Source organism: Pinus tabuliformis, chromosome 9 (genome assembly GCF_031772625.1).
Source record: "Pinus tabuliformis cultivar Carrire ecotype Pingquan chromosome 9, CPIR1, whole genome shotgun sequence".
In the NCBI taxonomy this organism is placed as follows: domain Eukaryota; kingdom Viridiplantae; phylum Streptophyta; class Pinopsida; order Pinales; family Pinaceae; genus Pinus; species Pinus tabuliformis.
In genome coordinates this window covers 489,518,464-489,540,999 of record NC_142307.1, presented here as the reverse complement: position 1 = coordinate 489,540,999, position 22,536 = coordinate 489,518,464, and positions in this window count along the sequence as shown.

Genomic DNA, 22,536 nt, shown 5'->3' with positions numbered 1-22,536 from the left:
TTGGTAATAACCTTGACCTTAGGTTGAGGTATCTTTAAGGTATCCATCAGTTGACTAAAATCAGTGACAACACATTACAACCATCAGAATGACTGTTTTGATTATAAGCATGATTAGATCTGTTTCATGGATATCATAGTTATTTTGTTGCATAGATAAAGTGATGGATCATTGTACTCTCTTTTGTTAAACCATTTGATGATGATCTAAGAAGAAGAATATTTACATGGGTTTTCCCCATAGTGGGGTTTTCCCTGGTCTCAGACTAATCCTGGTGTCTCTATGTGTGTGCATTCTTTTCTTTTATTATTCCTTTATGTTCTGCTGCATTGATTATGATGATGTTGTTCTTTATATATAATTGCATATGTTGATGAATAGTGGTGTAGATATGAATAATGTAATGATGATATGGGGTGAACTTAATGTATTAATGAAGAAATGCAATTATTAAAGCAAAGAACAATGTGTCCCTAAGAAAAATTAACATGTAAGAGGAATTGGTCCCTACTTGAAGTGGACCATAACTCATCAGAGGTAGAGCATATGGGTGAGGGTGCGAAATGTTTCCAACTATGCCATGCATGACATGAGATGCCCTTGGTGCGTTAGCAGCATAAGGCCGGGGTAGATCAGGGATGATAGTGTAAACATAACCTCACTCGGCTTAGATAAGGTCAAATTTTAAGACTACTTGGAGCGCATCTTCCTTAGACTGGGGGAAATGTGATGCAACATCTTCAGAAATGGGGGCCAAAAGTGATCTAAGGAACCAATCCATATAGACACAGTCTTTGAATTCAAGATTTATATAGATGCTCCTCCTTCTACGCAATTCCTAAACATGGTCGGATAGGTGGGTGGCAGAAGTTAGACGAAAATAAGTCAATAGTTTGGTACCGATGTCATAATGGAGAGGTAACTAGAAGTAAGAAAGGAAATATTTGGCAAGAGTTGAAAAAGTGGAATGAGTGGCTCTGGGTTGATCGACATACCACTTAGCAGTAGTTCCAATAAACATGCGTTGGAACATATGAAGACGAATGGCGTCTTCAGTGATGGAAATTGATGAACACCACATGTGGAATGAGAAAACATGATTAGTGGGATCTTCTCCAGGATTACCTGCAAAATTTGGGATGTCTGAAGGGAGTTTAGTAGGAATAGTTGGCCAAGTGGGATCATGGAGAAGATGATCATTGATGAGCTGGATAAAATCAAGGAGATTCAAACTAACCATAAAGGAAGCAATGGAGGTGGAGTAACCACACCAGTGAGGGGTTCCCCTAGTGGGGTTACCCTAGTTGGTACTTGCGCTACCACCCTAGTTTTCCACACCCATGTTGGTGCTTGACATGATGGCTATGCGGGGTTGAGAAGACATAGAATCAAAGGAGGAACTGGAAGGATTAGTAGGATCAGAATCATAATGATGACTTGATGAAGGACTGGGTGGATGTACTCTAACTCGATGGGGAGGAGTAATTCGTCCTAACGGAAACTTGGGGTGAAGATCTCGAAGTCTCTGAGATAAACACCTAGGGGGTGTGATTATGTCAAGACAATTATGACTCTAAGGACTAAAGGGTGATGATAAGAATAAAATAGAAACAAACATCAAGCAAACACCTAGTGCAGTGGTGCCAAGTGTAAAATAACTATATTAATTATGTTACTCTAATACAAGAAAACATGTCATATCAAAGAAAAATACCTCTAGCCTATAGGTGATCTAAGTCCTCAAACTGTACTATATTTAATATTTTAGATGGCCTTTGAAAGAACTTCTTACTTGATGGAATCACATCCTCACCAGCAGAGTTGTCCAAAGAAAGGTAATGTAGAGAACCAACTACTTCCCTCAGCCATTCCGATAAGGTGTTTTCCTAAGATTGGTTACTATGGATACCTTCGTTCTACGTAGGTGGTCGAGTATTAAGCTTCTTAGTATTCATACAATGCATGAGATTCCCTGCCACGGGTTGGGTAACCCTGAGGAGAACTACTCGCACAATTACCTAACCTAAGCCCTCTAAATCGAGTTTTTGATGCACTCTGGCTTTGGACCATGGCATGGTGAAGGATTTTAAGCTCCCCAATATGTCAACTTCTACATCTTAATGAAAGAAATTGATGGCTGATATTGGAAGCCTATCCCACCGATCCTAAACCTACACTATAGAGATTGTTTGGCCTTGGTGCCCAAGTGGGATTAATCTATGTGTGTTGATTTATTAAGGTGTAGTGTTTCATGTCTTGGGTTGGCAGTGTTATCCAAGCTCACATTTTCTTAGGGTGTGAGTGTGTGAAAATAATGCGTCAAGTGGATGAGTTAATTGAGAATGTTTTATGATGCCATGTGCTGCTGAAAATAAAGTTCTGAAATAGTGTAAATAAATCTGAAAATGACATAAAATAAATAGCCAATCAAGCACACAAAACCCCGCCCACAAAGGCTATCAAGCAATTAAGCAAGAGAAGACAAACAATGTACTCAAATACACATGAAAATGACTAAAAGACCTAATGCCAAAGGGACTGGGATCTAGAGGCACTAATATGATGTAAATGGTGTAGACAAACAACAAAAATCAGAGATGAAAAATGTTGCAAAGGATAGGTGTGAAGCTCTAAAACCTAGGATGCTCAATGAGATCCTAAGAGGGAGAAGGAAAATACAAACTATAAAGGGAGAAAAGGTAAAAGAAACCTAACCAAAAGTGTTGAAAAGTAATGGATTAGACTCTGAAAATCAGCGGCTAAAAATTCTGAAATCCTAAACTCCTCATTCAATCGATCTCTTCCTAATAATGTGGAGGTGTACTTTAAACCCTAATGGGCTTTTTCCTTCCTCAACGAGAAAAATTGAGTGTATCTAGGCCTAGTGGAGTCTAAAAACAAAGGTGAAGTACCCTTCCTTATCTACATACAACACTCTTGGAAAATCTGAATTTTTTTTTAAATTTTTCCCGAAAAATAGTAAAATGCAGGTACTGACCAGGAATAGTGAAAAACACAGTTTCTGGGCCAAAAAGTGCAATCTAGAGCACAAATCAAGGGCTAAAAAGTGTGTTTTTCTCCCGAGAATCTCAGTCAGCAGTTCTCATACAGATTTTGTTATCTCGTGCTTGGTTGGTACCTATGATCTACGGAAAGAACGAGAAAACCACCAGAATCCAAAAATTTGACACAAAAGGAAATAATACTATAAATAGAAATTGAGAGGCTAAAAATAACTGTAGAAAACCTTGAAATTTACTAAAAGTTTAGTCACCCAAGAACGTTGTTATTACACCAGTGGAGTCACCATTTTGTGACGATAAATGTAGTTAAAAACCAGTGGAGTTGCCATTTGTGACCAAACGATAGCTTTATTTGATAAAACGTTAGCACCGTTGGAAAGCTCTCACCGAGTTCGATAATGGGTCTCCCTTTGTTTTTGGTAATATGAAACTTTACCAGGAAGCCATTTCTTCCATGAGGTCTCACTTTGTCGCCTATTAAAATAAAATTTCTTCACTTGAGCTCCTTGTAGATTGGATCATGTGGCAAGTTGGCACCACAGTTTTGTGGACCTTCCAATATTATTGAGAGGATCAGAACAATAGCCTATTGACTTGCACTACCTCCAAAAATTAATGTCCATGATGTTTTCCATGTGTAATTTCTTAAGAAGTATGTGAAAGCTGTTGATCATGTGATTGACTGGTTTGTATTGCAGGTGGATCCAGATGGAGAATTCCAACCGGAACCTCAGTGTATATTGCAGAGAAAGGTGCTCATCCTTCGGAACTGAGCAATCGAGCAGTTTAAAGTGCAGTGGAAGTACTTTGGCCTCGATGAAGCTACATGGGAGATGGCGGATCAGATGCAGGAAATGTATCCTTCATTCTTTTCCAGTTAAGGAAAAGCAGTTTGGTACAATGTTTGATATATGTTTTAGTGGAATGTTTTGATATATGTACATATGTATATAGATGTAAATACTACCATGATCTATGTTATAAATCTCCAATAAGTGATATGGGTGTCATGTCACTATAGTTCTCATGTTGTTATTTTTTCATGTTGGTTTTTGTTTTAGTAGGGTTATCATTATAAATATTGCATTGAGCTATGTTATAAAGCTCCACGGGCAGTATGATTTCGTTCAGCAGTTTTGATGAGCTATAAGTGTGGTTGAACATCGAGGAAAGTGTCCCCCAAGGGAGAGGGTTCTATAACAACCCTGGTGAAAATTACATGTAATAAAAGTTAATAAAGGTTGTTAACACCAAAAAATCATACACTTGTTAGCACAATCGAGAAGACATTAAAAGTGTCCATCAGAATGCATAGGTGGAGATTTTTCCAACGGAATACATTATGAAGATTTAAAAAAAAAAAAATCTACTAACGTCCAAAGTTTATAAGGGAAATTAATTAAGTTCATGCGTATATTTCTTCGATAAATGTGCGCACGACATAAGCTTCAAAAGCCACGCAGTTGCAGAAAAGGATGACTCAGCAGTCCAAGACCACTCTACACACTTGGAGCCAATTTTCTCACATGAGATCGACCTAGTATAGCTGAATTCGAGTCGCCTTGGAGAAGTGCAACCCTCAATGGAATCCTCTTGTCCTAATCATTTTTCTTTATCATACATGTACCAAGAGAGGGAATAGGGATTCAAAAAACTCTATATAAACAGACCATGGGAGAGCCAAAACAAGAGACATTGTTATGTTGGCCAAATTGTTGTTTGAGAAAAGCACCATGCCATTGTTGAAACCAAGGAAGTGAAGAGCACTAGCATGTTGTCCAAATTTCTTCTAAGCAACCCAACATTGTAGTGAGTGAAGAGAAATCCACCCTTTGGAAAGTATTCACACTTATTTGATAGAGGAGAAACTTGCAAAGAGATTGAGGAAAATAAACCCCCTTGCTGAGGATTTTTGAGCTCCCTAACTCAAAGAATTCTTTTCAAGTGTCTGATATTCTAATTGTATTCAACCTCTACCATTAACAACTAATAAATGGATATTTTTCCATATATTATTGACGTGTTTGCTCCATTTGGGCATTGATTTATTTATGTACCTCCTTGTTTAAGTTTATGTTTATGTATGCATTGTTTCCACTATTTACAATGTTGTGTTTATTTAAGTCTGTCCACTAACTGTAGAAATTTTGAATAATTTAACACATATTCAATGGAGATTATCCTGATCATGTACTAATGCGGAAAACATACACAATACATAAGCTCCTCTACATTGATCAAGAATATAGCAGCATCAATAACAATAAAACATCAAGAGCATTCACACATTAACACAGTATGTATCACAGGGAAAGCATCTCGCTAAAAACCCCACACTATCTGTATATTAATGATTGAGTCATGTAACATTACACAGCATAATACTTCTCACAAGTATCTCCACCTTTGTTACACACAATACAACTCAGATCTGATCTCCAAATCTCTTCCACTGCTTGCCTGCCTCTCCTGCTCAATACCTGCTCAAGAACTGATGAGAATTGCTTCCCAAACTCGTTTTTCACCTGCAAAATAGTCACTCACTCTTTGTGGACGTGAGAAAAGGCTAAAATGCGGGCCAAATACGTGAGCAAACTCATTGGCATACTCAATCCTTTGATTGTGCAAGATCTGGTGCACAACTATAGTCACAACTGATAGCAATTTGATTCTCTACCACCTGTCCCTGTTGAACTGAACATGCACTGACATGCAACTGAGTTAACTGATGTATTCTTTAGTTGTATTATGAGTTAATAATTAGTTTAACAACTCATCATTAGTCTATCTGCAGTTAGACTAACTACAACCAGTTTAACTAACTTAAACTGAACACAACTCCATCAACTGTACCTCCAGTCCACTAAACTCAACTCACTTGAGTTCTAACTGAAGTCATGCATGCAACAACTCAACTGACTCATAAGAAAAACGAATTTCCTTCTGACAGCTGCATGTGCCACTTCCGTAGCTCAAACTGAAGTGCTCCAAGAGAATAAGATTAAGTTTATAGTCCAAATATTATTGTGAGATAATAATATTTGACTTTTCTATTTTTGACAGCCAGTCTAAAAATAGACTTGATCACTCACACTGTGATCACTCACACTTTCATCAAAAATAGAAGTCCATCTATTTTTCCCAACTTGATCAATCATCCATAAACATAGACATGATCCATATGTCTAAAAATAGACATAGTCTAAAAATAGACTTGCGCCAAAAATAGCCTGCGGGCCCACTTAGTGAAGGCGACTCTTTTCACTAAGCTCCATAATCTTGTTGCAATCTCAACACTCCCTCTCGACAAGATATGGATTATCAGCAACCCCTATCCTGCCTCAGTGGTACTCGAATTTGCTCCTGGTGAGAGCCTTCGTCAGAATATCAGCATCCTGATCCTCCGTTGGAATGTACGAAAGTAACATGATCCTCCGCTGCACACAATCTCTGATATGATAGTACCTGATGTCAATATATTTAGATCTATCATGAAATACAGGATTAGCCGAGAGTTTAATGCAACTCTGGTTATCACAGTAAATCACAGTAGGATCCAAATGAGAACCGAACAAACCAACCAGGATCTTCCTCATCCATATAGCCTCGCATGCAGCCAAACTTGCTGCCATATACTCGGCCTCCGCTGAACTGAGTGCCACGGATCTCTGCTTCCTACTGTACCAAGAAACTGCTGTCGATCCGATACTGAAGACCCCTCCTGATGTGCTCTTTATGTCTGTTGGGCTCCCTGCCCAATCTGCATCCGTGAAGCCACATAGCTTCACCTCATCCTCCTGTCTGTACCACAAACCATATCCCGATGTGCCTCTCAAGTAGCGCAATACATGCTTGCCCGCCTTCCAGAAGAGTTTTGTAGGATTAACCATAGCTTGTGAAAGCTGGTTAACTGCATAGCATATATCAGGTCGTGTATTGACCAAATACATCAGCGACCCCACCAACTGTCGATAAACAGTGGCATCCACTTCTTCTCCCGAAGTGGCATCCTCCTTCCTCCAACCTCCAGGAAGAGGAGTATCAACAGGCTTGCAGCCATGCATGTTGAACTTCTCCAGTATCTCCCGAGCATACTTGCCCTGAGAAACAAACAGTCCACTACTGCGCTGCCATATTTCCAATCCTAGGAAATAGTGAAGGAGGCCCAAGTCCTTCATCTCAAACTCTGTAGCAAGATCCTTCTTGCATGACAGTATCAACAGCTCATCACCCGTTAGAATCAAATCATCAACATACAGTACAATGATAAGCAACTTACCCTCCACCACAATCTGGTATAGGTTCGGATCCGCCTCGCTCTTGGAGAATCCAAGTCCTGTGAAATAGCTGTCTATCCGTGTGTACCAAGCACGTGGTGCTTGCTTCAACCCATACAGCGCTCTCTTGAGCCTGCACACATGCGACTCGTTGTTGAAGACTTCAAAGCCTTCGAGTTGCTCAATGTACACCTCCTCCTCAATGACTCCGCTGAGGAACGTAGTCTTCACATCCATCTGATGAATGTGCCATCCCATCTGCGCTGAGAGAGCAAGAATCGTCCGTATGGAAGAATACCTTGCAACAGGTGCAAAGGTCTCCTCATAATCGATCCCCTCAATCTGTGAAAAGCCTCGGGCAACAAATCTTGCCTTGTACTTCTCCACACTCCCGTCAGCTGCCTGCTTAACTTTGTAGATCCATCTCGAACCCACCACTGATTTCCCTTCCAGTCTAGGAACAATCTCCCATGCACTGTTTCTGACAATAGAATCATACTCTTCCACCATGGCGTCTACCCATGCGGGATCCTCCACAGCTTCCTCGAAAGAGGATGGCTCAGTCACAACACACTTGCTCATAAGAGCCATGTATCTAGTGTACCGATCAGGTGACTGTCTCTCCCTGCGTTGGGCTGTAGGTGGTCCTACAACTTTCTCTGCATCTTGAGCCAGTCGCTCAGCTTCTGTCAAGCGCTTTCGCCCTCTGATGGTTGGCACTGCATGAGTGGTCTCTTCCACTCCATGAACCTCGTCCTGTGGCTGATCCACGTCCTGAAGCTCATCCTTAGGAACTAATAGCTCCTCATCTGCATGCAAGTGTAGCTCCCTCTCAAGCGAACACTTCATGGCTTTCTCCTCCTGAAATTTTATATCCCATTGCACAACAGTTTTACCATTGTCTGGCAAATACACACGATAGTTGTGGGGCGTATCAGTGTACCCCACAAATATCCCAACCTCTGCAGTCGGCTCCAACTTCTTTCTGGCATCCTTCGTCACATGCATGTAAACGTTAGCACCAAAAATCCTTAAATGAGAAAGATCAGGCTTCTTACCAGAATAAGCCTCCTCGGGTGTACTCATGCCAAGTATCCTATGAGGACAACAGTTCTGCACATAAACTGCTGTATTGCATGCTTCCGCCCACAAGTGAAGGGGTAGGCCCTGATCATGCAACATTGCCCGTGCAGCACCCACAATCGTTCTGTTCTTCCGCTCAGCTACCCCGTTCTGCTGTGGGTTATGGGGAGCTATGAGCTCTCTACGAATCCCTTCTGCCTTGCAGAAATCCTTGAACTCGTCCGAGATGTATTCACCACCATTATCGCTCCTAAGAGCCTTCACCTTCTTCCCCGACTCCTTCTCGACCAGTGCTTTGAATTCACAGAACTTTGAATATGTCTCGCTCTTCTTCTGCATGAAGAAGATCCAGCACTTACGAGAGAAATCATCAACAAAAATCACATAATACCTGTGTTTTGTTGTCGAAGCAACTGAGAAAGGTCCACACACGTCTGTGTGAATTCTCTCAAGGATCGTCATGGCGCGACTATCCTTCTCGTGAAAGGTGGCTTTCACAAACTTCCCCAAAGTACACCCCTTGCACTAATCTGACTGCGCAAGTGTGCCTTTAGGAAGCTCTGTAGTGATCTGCTGCAGTATCTTCAAGGCTCCATGGTGAAGGTGACCCAATCTCCTGTGCCACAACTCGCCATCATCCCGGCTCACCAATCCTTCTGCCTTGCCTGCCATTGCTGCGCATCCATCTACATGCAACTGATAAAGGTTCCTCACTCGAACCCCTATCTTCCGGGTCTCACCAGCTGTCTTGCTGCGCAGGAAGGCCTTTCCCTCGCTGAAAACAACATCATACCCCTTGTCTTCTAACATCGCCACTGAGATGAGATTCTTCTTCAATCCTGGAACATGCATGACTTCCTTCAATACAAAGGGTTTACCAGACTCCCTCTCAAAGGAAATGGTACCGATACCGGTCGCACTGTATCTACCATCATCGCCCATCTCGATGTGCACTCCAAGATCTTTGTCCTCCAGATCAGAGAACAAATCTCTATCTCCCGTCATGTGAAAAGACGCACCACTGTCCAGGAACCACACTGATCCCATCACACTTGAAACCAAGCATGCGATCAATGAAAAATTAAGCTCAAACTGAGAAGCTAAGGCCTCTCCCCCTGCAGATCCAGCAGCTTGCTTGTTCTTCTTCTTCTGCGGACAATTTGTGGCATAGTGTCCATGCTGGTGACAGTGAAAACACTTCACTTTGGACATATCCTGCTTCTTGCCTTTCGCACCGGAATGAGAAGCTTTCTCGTTCTTCCCCTTCTTTGCTTTGGCAGCCAAAGCACAATTCTCTTCATCAGATACCTTTGATGAAGATCCATTCTCACCTTTATTGTTACTGAGTTTATCCTTGAGCGCCAGGTCGCTCTTGCTTTGGAATAACATTTGCAATCCGTTGAAAGACATTTTCAACAACACTGCTGCAAATTCGAATTTCCACCAGCTCCAACTCAACTGCTTCCGATCAACCCTCGCTTGATATCCTGTAAAAATCTCTTCTACAAATCAAGCTGCTCCGATACCATGTAGAAACTTTTTCTACAATTTATCTAGCTCTGATACCATGTAGAAACTTTTTCTACAATTATCTAGCTCTGATACCATGTAGAAATTTTGAATAATTTAACACATATTCAATGGAGATTATCCTGATCATGTACTAATGAGGAAAACATACACAATACATAAGCTCCTCTACATTGATCAAGAATATAGCAGCATCAATAACAATAAAACATCAAGAGCATTCACACATTAACACAGTATGTATCACGGGGAAAGCATCTCGCTAAAAACCCCACACTATCTGTATATTAATGATTGAGTCATGTAACATTACACAGCATAATACTTCTCACAAGTATCTCCACCTCTGTTACACACAATACAGCTCAGATCTGATCTCCAAATCTCTTCCACTGCTTGCCTGCCTCTCCTGCTCAATACCTGCTCAAGAACTGATGAGAATTGCTTCCCAAACTCGTTTTTCACCTGCAAAATAGTCACTCACTCTTTGTGGACGTGAGCAAAGGCTAAAATGCGGGCCAAATACGTGAGAAAACTCATTGGCATACTCAATCCTTTGATTGTGCAAGATCTGGTGCACAACTATAGTCACAACTGATAGCAATCTGATTCTCTACCACCTGTCCCTGTTGAACTGAACATGCACTGACATGCAACTGAGTTAACTGATGTATTCTTTAGTTTTATTATGAGTTAATAATTAGTTTAACAACTCATCATTAGTCTATCTGCAGTTAGACTAACTACAACCAGTTTAACTAAGTTAAACTGAACACAACTCCATCAACTGTACCTCCAGTCCACTAAACTCAACTCACTTGAGTTCTAACTGAAGTCATGCATGCAACAACTCAACTGACTCATAAGAAAAACGAATTTCCTTCTGACAGCTGCATGTGCCACTTCCGTAGCTCAAACTGAAGTGCTCCAAGAGAATAAGATTAAGTTTATAGTCCAAATATTATTGTGAGATAATAATATTTGACTTTTCTATTTTTGACAGCCAGTCTAAAAATAGACTTGATCACTCACACTGTGATCACTCACACTTTCATCAAAAATAGAAGTCCATCTATTTTTCCCAACTTGATCAATCATCCATAAACATAGACATGAACCATATGTCTAAAAATAGACATAGTCTAAAAATAGACTTGCGCCAAAAATAGCCTGCGGGCCCACTTAGTGAAGGCGACTCTTTTCACTAAGCTCCATAATCTTGTTGCAATCTCAACACTAACAAAACCAATTTTGACTATGATCCTTTGCAGGTAACAATCCACTGCTAAGGGGGTGTTTTTGGTACACTTATGCTCCAAAAACACCACAATAAAAATGACGACCATGCTGATATCTTTTCATTAATTTAAAGATTGTTTGCAGGACCTCCTCTCTGCACAACCATCCTTTAAGGTGCTCTTCACCTCCATTCTGAGTCTATGGAAGTAAGAATTTTTCAAATATTTCTTGCTTGGGCATTTCTTTCTCTAACAGACGTGGAGCACACGTCTGTTTTTGTGAAACCGCACAATAGATAGAAAACAAAGAAAAGCCTTGTATTTTTTAGTTTTCTCAAGTGATTGGCAGCCTTTAGTGAATTGCCTTCACCTCTGTATTATGTGTTTTCTATTCAATACCCTTGATTGCTTGAATGAACTTGATGTAGCGGCTACAAACACCCTCCAAATTTTTCCGTACGTTCATTTTGGAGCCTCCCTATCAACCATCCTTAGCAGCATGTCTTGCACTATCAAGTGCATAGGCTTCAGTTGAGTTTCAGTGGTTTGCTAGCTTGTGCATTTCAACTTGTTTGTCTCCCACCCACAGGTTGTCATTCTGGACTTAGAAATTTTTTTGGCTAAGATGTTCCCCCTCAAATTCGCGCAAATATCAAGGGGAACAATCCTTCCCTTCAAAAATTGTGCAATCCTATTGGGCTGCCTGTTGGGCTCCAAAATTGCACAATCCAACCAAGCAGCCTTCCGTCAAGAAATTATACAATCCATCCCAACGTTGGGCTTCATCTTAGAAATTGCACAATTCTGGGAGGCAGTGATCTGTTGGCCCTAGATATCATGTAATTCTTGAGGGACAGCGAGCCTTGCTCAACCCATAAACTAGGCAAATTTCATCCCCATACCTGCAGGCTGCACGCAGGCTATTGCATGGCCTGTCGGGTTGACCAGTCCCCTCTACGGCAGAGCAAGCCTAGGGATGAAACATAAAACATATGATGGTGGAGGCAATGTAGACTTGGTTAGGCACGCAGTTAGTGTTGTAGGTTCATGCAAAAGATATGAAATATTTGAAGATTACATGACTTGCACACTATTCACTTACATGCTTCAAGGGAACCCAATACATTGGTGTGCCACACTTATTGAAAAATATATTCATTCTCTTTATCATTTGGTTGTAGAGATAGACCATGCTTTCAATCACTTTGACCATAAAGCACTCAACAAAGAAATTATGAAATTACGAAAAGCACTTGATGAATCCATTGTAGAGTTTCACACATGCTTTTGTAATGTTGCATACCGATTTCCCGAAGATGAAATTGATTGGGAATATCTTGATGGAATATTTGAGTATCTTATTTAAACATATGAAAATCTACAATTCTTAAATCACTCGAATCCTGCTTAGGATACTTCGGTGATATAGCTGCATAATCATAGGCAAGCACAATTGTTGTCACAAGTGATTGTCCACATTCACCTCATCGAAAAACTCCACCACTGCAAAGTGATGTGGGAGAACATGCACACACATCTATTGAACTATCACATCCTCCCACCCCAACTGCTCTTGATATCTGCACAAATTTGGCTTGCAAGCCTGCTGGTTGTCATGTGGATTCATTCCCTTAGCCTCTGTCCTCGCATTCCATTGATCCTCTCTATTACACTGCATTGTGTTCTTCCATTCCAGACTCCACATGTGTTTTGAAAGAGGATCAAGTTGTTGATGGAGTTGGTGTTGTGCAACCAACCTGCACTATCATTCATGATGAGTGTGTGTGGGAATCCAAAGATGAACCTGCGGTGAAGGATGACTCCCTTCCACCCGAAACTCACCCGCTCTATCTTGACATCACTTGTGAAACTCATTTCCGGATGTTTCTATTTCCAATCATTCACATGACACATCGGATGTTAGTATGTCATTACATTGCGGAGAGGACACATCTTCCTCTAAAAATACGTCCAATCTATCATCTATCATTTTTGAAAACACATAGGATTAACATCCTTGCTTATCATCGACCCCTCTGCATGATTCATCAAATCATGAGGATGCCAATAAACATCTCAAATTTTCTTATCATGGATGTCATGATCTTTGTACTTCTTCATTCGATCATGATGTTGATTCACTCGTTGTTAATATGTGTAGGCCACTGATCTCCGATGTTCTTCCTGTCAATGAAGTCAAAACCCCGCAGGTTGTCCAGGAACTTCATCCCTAGATGACGGTTATGTCAAGCCCTCACTGTCTTGAGGTTGGTTCCACTTCCGATCAAGAAATTTTTGAAACACACAAGGCTCCTCATCACTCTCTTCTTCACATTGAAGATCAACCAAACACCTAGATTTCGCTTCCTCCACTCGTATCACATGATCCCATTGCTTTTGCATCGGATGAATCTTACATAGCAAAAAGACTTGCGTGACGTAAGTGGTCTACCTTTCTCACGTTTTCTTTCATTTCATAGTCAAGAGAATTGTTGTGGGGAAAAATGCCTATGCAGGACGATCCTATCCACCTAAGGTGTGACAGTGCCTTAGCAACAAACAGAGACAGTTATTCTAGTATTTCTTCCTTTATGAATTAAGAATGAAGAGAGATGGATGGACTAACCGGTGTCTTCCGTTTGTCCCTCAATCCAGTTTCTCTTCTCTTGGAGAGTTCCCAACTACTTGCCTTCTCGCTCGCCCAGCTTCAAGAGGTTTCTGCAAGATCACAAGAAGAGAACACTACACAAGACATGGATTCATATTCATAACTAGTTCAGGATTAGAAATAAACTAAACATACTAATGCAATCATACATCAAAAACACATCAGTATATAGGAGAAACCAAGATAGCTTTATTGATGAATAACAAGGTTCAGGAAGAGATACAACCCAGAGGGCTCCAATCCAGCATCACCTTCCTGGCAAATGGAATTCCTATCTTCACCCCCTTCAAAGCATTAAGCACCCAATGATTCCAATCTCAAACCAACAGCAATTCTTTGTAATAACAAAATTCCAGCCTCTAGATCTCATGGAGGAGAGATCCATATATAGATGTTTGGAAAGAGGATGAGTCAGCTTGAGATCTGACTAGTGTCCTCTCCCTCTGTCAGTTCTTGATTCCACTTGGAGGTTCTTGCTTCCACTTGGAGATTTGGAACCTCTTACTGATCACCAGCCGAATTCCCTGAGGCAAGTGTCATTTTGGAAGCTTCCTGGGTTCTGACACCTTGAGAAATGAACTTGCCACATGTCCACTCTCGCTCAGTGCAGGTAGCCAGTCTTGGCTTTGACATTCAGCGCAGACAGCTAGTGGAGCCACTGAAATGATCTTGAATTGACTTGTTTTTGAGCAGTTTCTGGTGGAGAACTTTTGTGAATTGCTGTGGTTTGTTAGCCTTGTTCCTCTAGGGGTAGGAACAACATGTTTAGGGACTTTGGATCCCTTAGATTATGGACATTTCATGCTCAATGCTGTAAGGCACAAAAATTTCTATAACAGTTGCCCCCTAAAGTCTGAGGCCGTTTATCGGGTGAAATGCTTTATCAGGGGGATCCGAAGTTCATCCAATGCTGGGAGGAGACCTGTAATAAGATACAATACAATACATTATTTTTCATACTGCTTTTATGATCTAGCTGAGGCGGGCATTCCCATGCTCAGCTTTATAAATTCATTTTTCTGTACATAGAACAGACAATCGTCTGATGGTAGACTGATAATTCTGATGAAATTATCATCCTTTGAGTAGGATGATCATCTGCTGCAATGATGTACATGTCAATGTCTTTATCTTTCCTGAATATATATCGCAGCCCGGATGGATGAAACTAGATCCGGGGTCTTCAAACTCATTCGATCTTCACTCTAAGTACAAGTCGATCCATGTGAGAAATGTTCTGAAGTCGAACATGGAAAGACATCGCTTGATTATCGGTCAATGATGTAAACCGTTAATAAGCGCGAGAGGAATCACTGATAATGATAATGACCCTCAAGGTACTGCAGTACAATTCACGTGGTGTGAATAAAGGACTTGGTGTCGAACACCACGCAAAATCTTTCGGTCGAAGGTCATTGATGTATACCTGTCGCCGGAAGTGAGAAACTTGCCATTGAGGCATGCAAGCTTCAAAGTACTGAAGGGGTTGTTCCTAGATCAACTTCTTGGATAATGAGCTGATGTCGACAAGAAGCGATCCGTCAAAGGAGAGCCTTAATGAATCCCACATCAGTGACACGGAACGGAGCTAATGATTTTGATGGAAGTGAAAACGATCTGTGACATATGATTCAGGGTGGCGGTCATGAAAGGATGAAGGATAATGTATGGCAGTGGATGGGACACGGTTGACTTTTCTGAACGACTTCTCTTGAACATATGGCGACACTGATGCGATGGATTGGTAGCATTACCCCAAATATGGATGGTATGGCGAGACCATGGATGTGACCGGTGAATGAAAAAACCCAACCCGATTGTGGTACGGAGGAAAAGTGTCATGTTCAAGAGCGACTTGCTACCATCAAAGTTTTCTTGAGTTTCTCCCAATTTTTCCCCAGTCATTGCTGACCAGTACCTCTTTATTTTTGTCAAGCTTGAGGAGGATAACATATGCTTGTTCTATGACCTGCCCTTCGGGCAAACCCATCGCTATGTTTTAACGAGCCTAGCGATAGTGAAACTCGTTCTCGTCTAAAGACAAGTTTGTCGCTATTTAATGATTTTAACGAGTCTAACGACAAGGATAACTCGGTCCTTTTCATTTTTAGAGAGTCTGAAAAGGCACATAAAGTTAACTCCAAAAGTCCTTTTTTGTCATCTAATCCCTTAATTCCAAAAAAGTATAAAACAATACAGAAGGGATGAGTTTTCGATAGTTTTAACGAGCCGAATAAGACAAACGCTCGATCTTTTTGTGCAATAATCCCTCAGGTCCAAAAAGATTAAAATCTAGAGGAGGGATAGCTCTTCCGGTCGCTTTAATGAGCTGGAAGGCCAAAACTCGGCAATCTTTTCATATTTTACGAGTAAGATGAAAAGAGCTTAAAGAAGACTCGTCTTTTGAGGAACGAGTGATAAACAGGGTTAGCAGTTGATTCCAGGCACAGGTTGGAATTTTCCAATCACGGCAGTGTCACAAGGATGGCTAGGTGAAATCACTCTTCTCAGCTGTTCCTCAAAATGGGTAAACAAACATATGGAGGTGAACGATCGGCCAATGGAAAAGTGGAGGTGACGGTGCAAACACGACCAAGGCTTTAATGGCTGATGATATTACATTCACAGTGGTTATTTACCGGGATAGTTCATTTTTTAATGAGCTTAAATGAGGGTGGAAACATTTGCTCGATCTTATGTTTATTTTTTAACGAGCATGAACTATGCGCTAAAACTGCTCGGATCTTGCGTTTATTTTTTAACGAGCATGAAATGTGTGCTAAAACTGCTCGATATTATATGGTCAAATTTTTTATTTTTTACCATAACTAGCCTTGCCCTTTTCAAAGATAGTACTGTATTCTCAATTGCTGCATCAAACTAGTTAGAAATGAACAACATTTGCTTGAAAATGAGATTAGAACCCTAATATTTCACTTTGAACTTCGTAAAAAGCAATTAAAAAGTGTTTTTGCCTCTCATTTTACCATTTCATTTGAACTTGGTTTGTTGGAGCTTTGGAGGTGCCTCTTCCCCCTTGATTTTCATCAGCTGATTTCGGGAGATTCTGCGGACGATTTTTGGCGCCGTCTGGACCAGGTAGGAGCTAAACCCTAGCTCTTTCTTTTCATGGTTTCCTTTTTCAATTATGTGCCTGTTTTCCTGTTCCTTTGAGCCCCTGGGGTTTTGTTAGGGTGCTCTGCCATCAACGCAGGTAGCTCACTCGAAACCTGCGTTGAATGTCAAGCTGCATGAAGGCAGTTTGACCTTCAACACAGGTGGAACACTAGCCAATTGTGTTGGGCATAGAAAAACAGTTCTGTTGCACAGTTTTTGATCAAAATTTTGCTAGTTTCTCATCAAATCCAGGATCTTACTCTTTCTCTTGTTTGTTTTGCAGGGACTTTTGAGCAAAATGACCCTTACATGGCGAGAATGAGAACATGAAGAAGAGGACATGATTGCCCTCCATGACCCTGTCACGGTGAACGCGCTGCGGAACTGTGGCCTGCTGAAGTTCTTCCGTATCTCTAGTATGAGAGCACAGATCTCCTTACTGCAGTATATGCTTGATGCTTGGGATCCTATCAACCAAGTATTTCAGATCAGGAGCAAATCCATCCCTTTGACCGTGGTAGACATTTACTTCTTGACTGGTTTGTCGAGGCGGGGTGCCCCCATTTCTTTGTCAGGTTCGGCCCAAGGGAATGACTCCGTGAGAGATTATGTCCGCCAGTATTGCAGGGAAGGATCCCAACCGAGTAGAGACAGCAAGGTTGTTATCCGTGAGATTACTGACAGGTCTCTCAGGTCCATTCTGTATACTATTGGTAGGATGGCCGGTAGCGCATCTCTTCATGTTGCCAACAGATCCTATGTGTAGCACGCCTTGGAGTGTCTCCAACCGAAAATATTCAACTGGTGTGATGCAGTACTTCTTCAGTTGAAAATTCAGTCGAACAAGGTAAAGGACGGGAAGATGAAGAACTTTGGATTTGGTTCTATTCTGACTGCCTTTGCCTTGGAGAAAATACCACTGATGCAGCCTCAGTATATCGCACTCAACTTGCCTTCTCCTACCGAGCCACACATGCAGAGATGGGTTGATCACATGTCTAGGCATGCTGGTCAATCTCAGATTTCTTTCACTGATACCTTCTTCAGGTGGTTCGAGCGTCAGGAGATGGTCTATTCCGAGTATCCATATGTTGGTATGGATTTCCGAGGTGATCCGGACTTGGTATTGCCGGATGGCGAACAGTGGGGCGCTATTGGTAAAATATTCGACCATATTATTGTTTACTGTTCTTATTTATAATGTCCTTGTGATTTATTCTATCAAGACTTTAATCAAACTCATGTGTGCATGCAGATGTTGGTCCTGTTTGTCCAGCAGTTCGCCCGAGAGCGCCAGTCGCTGCCCCAGCAGGGGAGACTGCTGGGAGGGTTATTCTCCGCGACCTTGACATGGTCGAGACCCTTACAGCTGTGCAGGAGCAGGTTGAGAGCCTTACTCTTGGCATTCTCGATGTGAGGATTGATGAGTTACCTTTACAGTTGCAGCGACATACTACTGGTGTGCTTAGACGATGGACTCGTCTATTGCGCATGATTGCACAGGCCGTGACGTGCTATCATGAGCATCACTAGGCTAGGGTGCCCCCTAGCATTTTTGAGTTTTTGGGTCATGCGACCGATTTTTGTCTTGGTTACAGAACATTATGTACAAACGATAAACAACTTATATATATTTTGATTTTCGGGGTTTATTCTGGTTGAGTTATATGATCCATATGTACAACATTGATGATGTGTCTCTTTTTATAAATGTCGCAAATGTCTATCTAACACATATTTTGCTAATGAGTCGGTTAATGTGTTTAAGTTTATGGAAATATGTTGGTATTGAATTAAATCAAATTGTCTTTCCAAAATCTTAACCCTTAGGAACATGCGATAAATAGCTAGGTTGCGAACGGAATATATACCATTGAGTTGTAGTATTACGAGTTGTGAGTCTAGCCTGACGATTATTCGGCGTATACCATGGGTGATGGCATCAGAGAGTAGTTCTATCAACACGCTATACTCAGCGATGTTATTCGTTGATTGACCAATACATACACCTCTGAAACTTACTAACTCGCCGCTTGGATCAAAAATGGCCCAGGTTGCGGAGGATAGGTTGCGCGAACTACGACTCGCTCCATTGGCATATCCAACACATGTCTCAGAAGGTTTGACATCTGCAATAAATGTAAAAAGGTGGATTACTCGACCAAAACAAACACTTTAGCGAAAACAAAATACAACAAAAGCATACAGGTTACTATTTAAGCATATTAACGCTTGAGGTACAACCCATTACGGGGTTACGCCAGTGGAATTCCGTCATAATCCATTAACTCATAGGCTCCTTTTGCTAACACTCGTTTAAAAATATAGGGGCCCATCCATAAAGAATTAAATTTACCTACTCCCAATTTATCGGATTCTTGGTCATAAAGCAAGACCAAGTCACCTTCTGAGAAGACACGGGGTTTGACATTTTTGTCGAACTACGCCTTGACTCGTTTCTTATGGGCTTCGTTAGCCAAAGCGGCGTCACGACGGGTTTCATCCAATTGGATTAATTCCAAGAAACGGGCCTCTTCTTCCGAAATTCCGGGGAGGAGATCAATTGCGAGTTTAAGAGACGAAATTTCACACTGGATTGGCAAGACTGCTTCCAGGCCATACACTAGTTGTAAAGGTGTGAACCCGGTCGCATTCCTTACCGATGTTCGGTAAGCCCACAAGGATGAGTACAGGATTAGGTGCCACCTTCTTTTGTGAACCCCGATCATCCTTTGCAACATACGCTTCAAGACCTTGTTGATTGCTTCAACTTGTCCGTTGGCTTGCGGATAATACAGGGTAGAGTTGTCGTGAGATAGCCCTAGCTTGGCAGCTAATTCAACCATCATGTGATTGCGAAAATGCGACCCATGATCTGTAACTATAGCCTGTGGTACACCGAGCCTGGAGACTACATGATTGAAAAAGAAAAGGGCAGTTGTTTCACCAGTGTTATCTAATGTAGGCATCGCCTCAGCCCATTTGGTAAAATAGTCAACGGCGACTATAATATACCCATGCCCCCCGGTCGAGGTGGGGTTACATGTCATGAAATCGATGCCCCATTTGGCGAAAGGCCCAACAACAACTATTGGCTGTAAAGGTGTCGGTGGTCTTCTGGTTTTGCTATCGAAAATTTGACAAGCATGGCAACTTCTGACTGCGGTTATGCAATCTTTGAACATGGTTGGCCAGAAGTATCCTGCTCGTAAGATTTTCTATGCTGTAGCATATCCAGATTGATGCCCCCCACACGCGCCTGAATGACACTCATTCAGGGCTTTTTCGGCCTCTTCATGGGTAAGGCACCTCCTCATAACTGTATCGATACCACGACGGTAAAGCGTATCACCGACGATCATGTAGTCTTTTGCTTGGTATCGTATACGTTTATGTTCTGAGTGAGAGGTGTCAGGCCTGAATTTTTGGGTTTGGAGATAAATTATTATATCTCCATACCACTCATTGCTTGCAGATATCAGAAACAAACTTTCGTCCACGATTGACTCTTTGGATGTTTCATCGTTGGACGACGATGGGAGATCGCACAATAATTCTGCGAAGACTAAAACTTTCTTTGATTTGGATTTTACAAATTCCAGATCAAACTCTTGAAGGATCGCTATCCATTTTGAATATTTGCCCCCCAGCAACTGTCGTGACAATATATAAGTCATGGGGTTGCAATCTGATAGAATGGTAGTTTTCCGAAAGATGACATAATGTCGAAATCTTTGTATCGCTTGAACAGCAGCGAGTGCTAGCTTTTCAACGTAAGAATATTTCCTTTCTGTATCATTCAAGTTTTTACTTAAATAATATATTGGATGTTCAGTTCCATCGACTTCTTGAACTAAAACCATCGCAATGGTCGTATCTGCTGCAGCCAGATATAGGTTAAAATATCTTTGATAGTCTGGGGCATACATTAATGATGCTTTTACTAGAGAATCTTTCAAAGCATCAAAGGAAGCTTGCGCCACCTGATCCCAGGCAAAAGGTACATCCTTTTTCAAAAGACGAGTATAACCTTTAGCAAGTTTTGCATAATTTGGAATGAACCTCCTCAGAAAGTTTGCTTTCCCTTGGAGTTTCTGAATTTTTGTGGATTGAGTCTTATCTTGTAGTGTCGGAAATGTAGAAATATCGCTCTTAAATGTTGCGGATGATCAGTCTGCTTTTGCGAATGAGCCGGAAGGTCGTCGAGATATGGTTGAACGATGTTCTTGATGTCATGGAAGGCATAATTCATTGCCCTCTGAAACGTCGCCCCTGCGTTCTTTAAACCAAAGGGTAATTTTCGATAAGCGAATGTGCCCCACGGACAGATGAATGCAGTCTTTGACTGGTCCTGTGGGCGGATATTTATTTGATAATACCAGGAAAATCCATCCATGAATGAAAATATTTCACATCCGGCGCATTCATCAATTATCTGGTCGATGAAGGGTGTAGGGTAGTTGTCCTTCGGACAAGCTTGGTTGACATCCCTATAATCGACACACACTCTAATTGTCCCTTGTTTCTTCATAACAGGGACAATGTTCGATACCCAATCGGTTAGAGGAACCGGGTAGATGAAACTAGCATGGAGGAGCTTTTCAACTTCTGCTTTAATGGCAGCGACTTCCTTGGGGTGCACCTGCCGAAGTCGTTGTCTTACTGGTTTGACATCAGGATACATCTTAATTTCATGTTCAACTATACTCGAATCAATGCCTGGCATTTCATCATATGACCAAGCAAAGACATCTCTAAATTCGCGAAAAAAGAGCGTTATATATTTCCAGTTCTGAAGGAGAACATCCTTTGCCGACATAAATATTCTCTACAACATTTGTTTTAGTCAAGATATTTATGGCTATAGTCTCTTCAATATTGGATAAGTTTCACTCGGAATCCACCGTATTTGCAGTATTTGATAGGAATTCAAAAACTGAAGGGTGATAAAGGTCATGCCGAGTATCTTCTTCATATTCTGGAAGAAGGGAACGATGGTGGCAATCATTCCATGGTGCCCCCTCAATCAACATTGATATTAGAATTCCTTCGTCGGTCCCATGTACTTTCGACCAAGAATCTAATGGGGTACCATATTCTCTAGACCTATCTACCCAAATGCTTGATGAGCGTTGATTTGGGTTCGCCTCCCATGCCCGAAACATTGATTGCTACAATATTTCTATAGGGCTTGGGGGCAAAACCATTTCATCATGTTGATATCGTCTTCTGATATCTTCGTAGAAGATATCATGTTGCAAGCTCCTACCAATGCTACTTCTCCTATATAGATTGGATGTGGAAGTGTGAAAGTTCCCATTAATGTGGGGTCTTTCAGTAGGCCTACTCTGATATCTTGAAGCGAATGGTTGCTTCCATGGATCATGGGAATGCTTCCTATAACTTGTGAACCATTAGGGAGGAAGTCTTGTTGGTCGACGATCGTAATCCCTCCTTGAAAAGGGAATGCGATCTTCCTAAAATAAGTCGACACAACAGCTGCCATGGCATAGATCCATGGTCTTCCCATTAGGATGTTGTAGTCAAGATTCCCATCGATGACTTCTGTTATCACCCTAAAATATTTGTCTCTAAGCTTT